This window comes from Nannobrachium achirus, assembly GCF_963921795.1.
Source record: "Nannobrachium achirus genome assembly, chromosome: 3".
Lineage (NCBI taxonomy): Eukaryota > Metazoa > Chordata > Actinopteri > Myctophiformes > Myctophidae > Nannobrachium > Nannobrachium achirus.
This window is the reverse complement of record NC_137812.1, coordinates 34,925,790-34,933,182: the sequence shown is the minus strand read 5'-3', so window position 1 is coordinate 34,933,182 and position 7,393 is coordinate 34,925,790.

The following is a 7,393-nucleotide window of genomic DNA, read 5'->3' as shown; positions in this document are numbered from 1 at the left end:
TCACTCAGCAGTTCAATTAAACTATATTGTATGTCTGTCTATGGCTGGCATTTGTTACGTTTTCTTTTTTCTTTTTTTTTTAAATAAGACTTTAGTCCACGCCTTCTGTGAGATGGGCTATCAATTCACTCACTCAATTTGTTCTCCCTAAGTTATTTCAGTTTACATCAATGTCATCATTCAGCTCTCTACCATCAGTGTGAAGGACATATCTAAAATTCCTTATCACCATGTGATTATCCATGCAAGGAAGGAGGACAGGAGCCTGAATATCTGAACGGTTCAAGTGGAAGAAGGGAGACACAGTTTATGCTGTCATGAAGGTTTTGTCCTGAGGTCCAGCCAAATCACATTCCATCACTTGGATCTCTGAGCTGAAGCACCATCATTGAGCAGTTTAACGAAGCAATTAATAAAGTTAAGAAAACTGCACAGTTACAAGAAGAGTGTGTGGATTTGGAGTCATTATAAACATCTTTTGATTTACACTTACAGTAGACAGGGAAGCCACTTAAGGACATTTAGTTTTTAAAAATAGTTGTAAGGCTTCACATTTAATAATATTTATGCAGAGCCTTCTACAGGTTCACTGCCTGAAGGAGTCGGTTGCTTTACCCTTGTGTAAGGGTGGCCCAACTCACATTAACCGCCAGTGTTTAAACTGGTACCTTTGTCATTACCTTGTTACTGAATTTGCCAATAAATAATTGTAAATACACCTTTTTGGTTTGTTGTATATTATTAAGTATTATCATTAGCAGATTGTATAATTATAAGTTTCCGACAACGCCACCTCGTTTAAAGAGGAAAATAAGTGCACAAAAGGCACAACCTTTAGGGACACACAAGTTCGTTTACGGAACACCAGAGCAATATAATCATGAGGAGAGAATGACCAGGACGACAGTTTAGAAAAGTATGACAATCTTTATTACTAGGTTACAGCGGCCTCTATCACGCCAAAAACACAATAATAAAATAAAAGGGAACCCTAAAATCCTACGGCGCCAACTAACTAAAAAACTAAAAATAAGAGCACTGTCAACAATAAAACATTAATTCAAACCCCCCTTCTTTCTCTTATCGTAACGTTCTTGGTGACAATTAAAGTGCACTTAGTTTAGGGTACCGGCTCGTTAAGGCCTCAAATCGTAATAGTATAATAATTACGATAATTAATTATAATGCAAGGAGCGCAGATTAAAGACTATAAATGTTATTATAAACTAAGCAGATATTAAATAATAGGCAGAGTATCGTTTCAGCAGGTGGGAATAGTGACTTCTACAGCAGGTGGGATGGCACACACAGCGACACACAGCTCATCTTTGGTCGTCTACTTCTTTAGTCCACCCATCTGTGAATACAAAGAATACGCCAGTATCCTTGTCGTGACGACTATACAGCTCAACTCTAGGCCAGTGACTTTAGTGACAGTGGTGTACAGGATTGGATACTCACACGCAGGCAGCCAAGTGGCTGCCAGTGCGGGTAGTTCGCACGACACCACAGTAGTCACACGACCCCTCTCGTTGGTAGACTGGTTCGGCTCGTCGGGACCCTCTCGCCGTCTCTGGATGGCCCGGACACTGCCTGGTAACGCTGGCACCCGGATCGCCGTCTGGAATCCGCTGCGCTGTAAGGTAAAGTGCTACTCGGTCCTAGCACTGGAGTTCACTAAGGTTCAATAAGGTTCAGTTCAGTTACTGCATGTCTCGGCCTGTGTCTGTCTCTCAGTTCGTCACAGCCGGCCACCTGAGTCACTTCCCTTCCCTCAGCCCGCTCCGCACACACACGTCCGCACCCCTCGCTCGTCAACCTAGACTGAGCCTGGCGTTCCTCTTAAAGGGCCGCCTCCCACTCTGCCAGCCGCCCATTGGCTGGTCATGACGTTAGTCCCCCATACATTGGCCAGCACCGGCGTCTAGTTATCCTATCAGTTCGCATTCAGACTCACACATGGAAAGAGAGGAGGTTTTAAAGGGGGACAGCAATACAACATTATAACCAAACGAAACATATTATACAAATTATACCAAACATGTTCAACAGAAGGAAATAATTGTAAAAACAACAATTATTAAAGGAAATAAAAATAAAAAGAATAACGCTGCTTTCCACCCCCTCACACTCCCCCCTACTTGATCGTTAGCAGTCCCTGCGACTAACTCAACCGGGCTGTACCGCACAGACGGCTGCCCAAATTAACTCCAGCAGAACGTCGGGGCCCTGATACCTCCCTGAAAGCTTCTTCCAGTTAGGCTGTCGTCTTGGTTGAATGCATCCTCCCTTTCTCCGCCTCAATGGGACGGCCTGAGCCTCGTTCCCCCAGGTGACCTGCAACTGGGGTTCGTCCTGGAGCTTCTGAAGGGCCATCTCCTGTTCCTCAGACAGCTGCTGGTGTTCTCTCATCGGGGACACGCTCCGTCTGTTGGCCTCTTGCAACTCTGCGCTGAGGCCCGTTATGGTGATCTCCAGCTGGGCTTTCTCCTGGCTCAGCCTCTGACGCAGAGCACCACCTCCCTCCAGCTCCACCGCCTGTTGCCTTACCTGCAGCTCCAGAACACGCACCTTCTGGTCAGCTGCTTGTGCCTGGCTGTTATACTCACTCTCCATCTTGGCCCATCTGAGGTTGGTGTCCTCCAGCAGAGCCTGGGTGCTCTCTGTGTGTCTCCTTTGCAGCTCAAACTTCTCCTGCTCCTCCTTCAACGAGTTGGCGCTCTGAACCGCCACCTTCCTCAGCTCACCGATCTGCTTATTTTTGCACTCACGAATGACCTGGGTTTCCCGCCGTAGGCCTCGAACTGTCTCCTCTAGCTTGCGGACGCGCTCCTCAGAGTCCCGCTGCTTAGCTCTATACGCCTCAATTTCGCTGTTCTTTCTGTCCAAAAGGGCCCGCATATCCCGATCGTGTCTCTGCTGCATTAACCTAACTTGTAATCCTGCATCCGGTAAGCCACATAATGGAACTCTCTCCCTCGGTACCCCCATAACCTGACACTCCCCAACAAACGCCTCATTAGCCCTCCTTCCCATAGGTGGGGAAATAACCCGTCGCACGGGCTCCGGCAACAGGGCCCTTTAGTTTAACGACGGCTGATTATTAGTGCACCATCTAGCTATGTGTCCCGGTCGTTTGCATTGTCTGCATATTGGCCTCCCCTCCCCATCCCATTCATGTCTCTGAGGTGGCGCGTACCGGCGTGCAGGTGGCACATAAGGCGCCTCAGGCGGCGGTGGTTGGGAACGCACAGCAGGAGCGGCAGCTTGGATGAGCGGTCGGAGTTCACTCATCAACTCTTTCGTCATACCGTGCAACTGCGTCTTGACATCCTCCATTATTTCTCGCTTCAGTTCATCTCTCCACGCAGAGGTCTGTGGTGGCACAGGGACAGTTACGGGGTTAATAGCATGACAAGCGATTTCAGTAGCTGGCGTACCTCCATGTTCCGTGTCCAACGTCAAGGCCTCCTGTCGCAGCGCGGCGAAGTCTTCGTCAGGGTGGCGTCGAGCATATATTCTCAGTGCTTGACCAAGTGGGCCCTCAGTTAACCCCATAAGAAACTGGTCTTTCAAGACGGCCTCGGAGGGGGCTGTAGTCGCATCATAACGCCGCAACCCACAAAATAATTCTCTAAGTCTCAGAATAAAGGCACTGACACTCTCTCCAGGGCGCTGTGCGCAACTATAAAATTGTGAGCGTACCTTTGCAACAGGGATTGTTTCCTTGTACACGTTATCTAGATAAGCAAAGATTTTGGCCACAGTATCTCGATCCCCCTCATCCAACACATTAACTTGCCGTCTAGCTTCATCAGTCAAGGTTTGTAATAGAATGGCAACCTTTTTAGCCTCATTAACATCTTGCGTCCCCAATAGCCCTTTAATCTGTACTTTCCATTCCCTGTACTTAAGTTCACCCTCTGTACCTCCAAACGTGGGCAGCCACGGGGCGCCCGGATACACCGGCATCATCATCATATTACAAGTTCACAATTACACACTTATTCAATCTCTCCTCTATATTGCTCTGTGTCCGATCCTGCCGCTACAAACGTCAATTATGTAAGGGTGGCCCAACTCACATTAACCGCCAGTGTTTAAACTGGTACCTTTGTCATTACCTTGTTACTGAATTTGCCAATAAATAATTGTAAATACACCTTTTTGGTTTGTTGTATATTATTAAGTATTATCATTAGCAGATTGTATAATTATAAGTTTCCGACAACGCCACCTCGTTTAAAGAGGAAAATAAGTGCACAAAAGGCACAACCTTTAGGGACACACAAGTTCGTTTACGGAACACCAGAGCAATATAATCATGAGGAGAGAATGACCAGGACGACAGTTTAGAAAAGTATGACAATCTTTATTACTAGGTTACAGCGGCCTCTATCACGCCAAAAACACAATAATAAAATAAAAGGGAACCCTAAAATCCTACGGCGCCAACTAACTAAAAAACTAAAAATAAGAGCACTGTCAACAATAAAACATTAATTCAAACCCCCCTTCTTTCTCTTATCGTAACGTTCTTGGTGACAATTAAAGTGCACTTAGTTTAGGGTACCGGCTCGTTAAGGCCTCAAATCGTAATAGTATAATAATTACGATAATTAATTATAATGCAAGGAGCGCAGATTAAAGACTATAAATGTTATTATAAACTAAGCAGATATTAAATAATAGGCAGAGTATCGTTTCAGCAGGTGGGAATAGTGACTTCTACAGCAGGTGGGATGGCACACACAGCGACACACAGCTCATCTTTGGTCGTCTACTTCTTTAGTCCACCCATCTGTGAATACAAAGAATACGCCAGTATCCTTGTCGTGACGACTATACAGCTCAACTCTAGGCCAGTGACTTTAGTGACAGTGGTGTACAGGATTGGATACTCACACGCAGGCAGCCAAGTGGCTGCCAGTGCGGGTAGTTCGCACGACACCACAGTAGTCACACGACCCCTCTCGTTGGTAGACTGGTTCGGCTCGTCGGGACCCTCTCGCCGTCTCTGGATGGCCCGGACACTGCCTGGTAACGCTGGCACCCGGATCGCCGTCTGGAATCCGCTGCGCTGTAAGGTAAAGTGCTACTCGGTCCTAGCACTGGAGTTCACTAAGGTTCAATAAGGTTCAGTTCAGTTACTGCATGTCTCGGCCTGTGTCTGTCTCTCAGTTCGTCACAGCCGGCCACCTGAGTCACTTCCCTTCCCTCAGCCCGCTCCGCACACACACGTCCGCACCCCTCGCTCGTCAACCTAGACTGAGCCTGGCGTTCCTCTTAAAGGGCCGCCTCCCACTCTGCCAGCCGCCCATTGGCTGGTCATGACGTTAGTCCCCCATACATTGGCCAGCACCGGCGTCTAGTTATCCTATCAGTTCGCATTCAGACTCACACATGGAAAGAGAGGAGGTTTTAAAGGGGGACAGCAATACAACATTATAACCAAACGAAACATATTATACAAATTATACCAAACATGTTCAACAGAAGGAAATAATTGTAAAAACAACAATTATTAAAGGAAATAAAAATAAAAAGAATAACGCTGCTTTCCACCCCCTCACACTTGCACAAGTGGAGTGCCAATGCTCATGATGGGACTTCAGTATACAGTATACAGTACCACTGGCTCACTCTCGGTGGTGTGGTCACCAACAGGGGTGTAACACCAAATTTTTGAAAAACCTATGTTTCTATGTCAGTGGTGCTCAAACCTCTTCATGTGAAGGACCCCCAACATGATATGTATTTGGCCACGGACCGTCGGACCCCCATCTCAAAATATTTAGTTCCAGGGACCCCCCAGAAGCAAATATTTGAGTAAAAAATGTTCGCTTAAAAAAATAACAAAGATTTGCACACATTTTCCACAACTTTTCAAAAATAGCAGATCTACAAGCTCGCAGCGCTGCACTCGGTGCCGCGCTGCATGTGAGCTTGTATATCTGCTATTTTTCAATAGCTATAAAGTATAAAATAATTAAGGCCCCCTCCACCTTGGGCCCTAGTAACTCAGTCCCACTTTACCCCCCCTTGTGACGCCCCTGGTCACCAACCAACATAAAGCCATCGTAGTCTGTTGCTTGTTCTGTGCTAATGGAGCAAAAGGCTCATATAGGCCTTTTAGTATACAAGCTACATTGTTGCTTTAGTTGTGCTCATGTTTAATGCAATGTTCTGCCTGACTGACAAAATAGCTAGTGATACAGACACCTGTTGTGATTAATTATCTGGACCAAGACCAATGTGTTTGTGATGTAGTAAGTACAATATTGTCAAATTGACAGATCTATTGCATATTTGCATTAATAATTTTTGCATATTATTCTCATCATAGTTTGTAGCCACAGAAGGCCAAATTGGCCAATTATAGAGTGAATCATTTGTTTATGGATATATTTGAGCCCAATGGAATGCAAATGCATGTTAATTTGAACCAGAAATAAATGTTCACTCTGCTGCATTGCATGAGACACCATTATTGTACCCAATAGTATTTATACAGCTGTCTCTTACACATAACCAAATATACAGTGGATTAATGCAACCTGCCAAATACAAAACAGCAGCCACTCAATTTCTTCTGCTTATATAGCTGTTTCCAAGGGTATTCATATCTGGTGTGAATAAACTGGGCGACTATAAGGGGCGGGCTATAACCATTGTTATGAAAGTCTAAAAGCTCCACATATTGTACATTCTCTGAAGGAGGTTTTAGAAAATGCCATGCGTGCGATCACCAAAATCAGTAGGCACCTGCAAATCCATCCATTTGATTTGGAGACATCTTGCAAGCGGAAATTGTGGGCTAGGGCGAGCTCTGGTCCATAGCGTTAGAACTCCACTAACGCTATGGACCAGAACTAGCCTAGGGCCAAAATCAATATGATTTTGAGATATGAAATCTCAAGTGCAAGTGGACATTTTGACCTACAGGTGAGGAGGAAAGGCCATGCGTTCACCAAAATCGGTAGGATTTAGCGTCTACAGGGCATGTTGGTGCATAATACATTCTATGGCAATCTAACCAGTTTTCAAGATGTCCTGTTTGGGACAGAAGACAGACAGACCAACAGACAGACAGACAGACCAGACAGACCAACATTTCCATCCTTAGAGCCCTGCTACTAGCAGGTCTAAAAATACATTTTGGTCTGAAGCAGACGTGGGTCCTGAGAATGATGTATTCATGGAGGTCAAGAGATTCACCAGAGTACTATTTCTAATGCCTCTATTCCCAGCATGCGCATGTACAGCAAAACCATATTATAACTTACGCTGGGACTTAAAAGCCATGAATTAGGAAAGTGTATAAACACATTGGATACATTAACAGCTACTCCTCCTGCAGACATGGTGTGTGGTAGTAGTTACTTATCTTTAC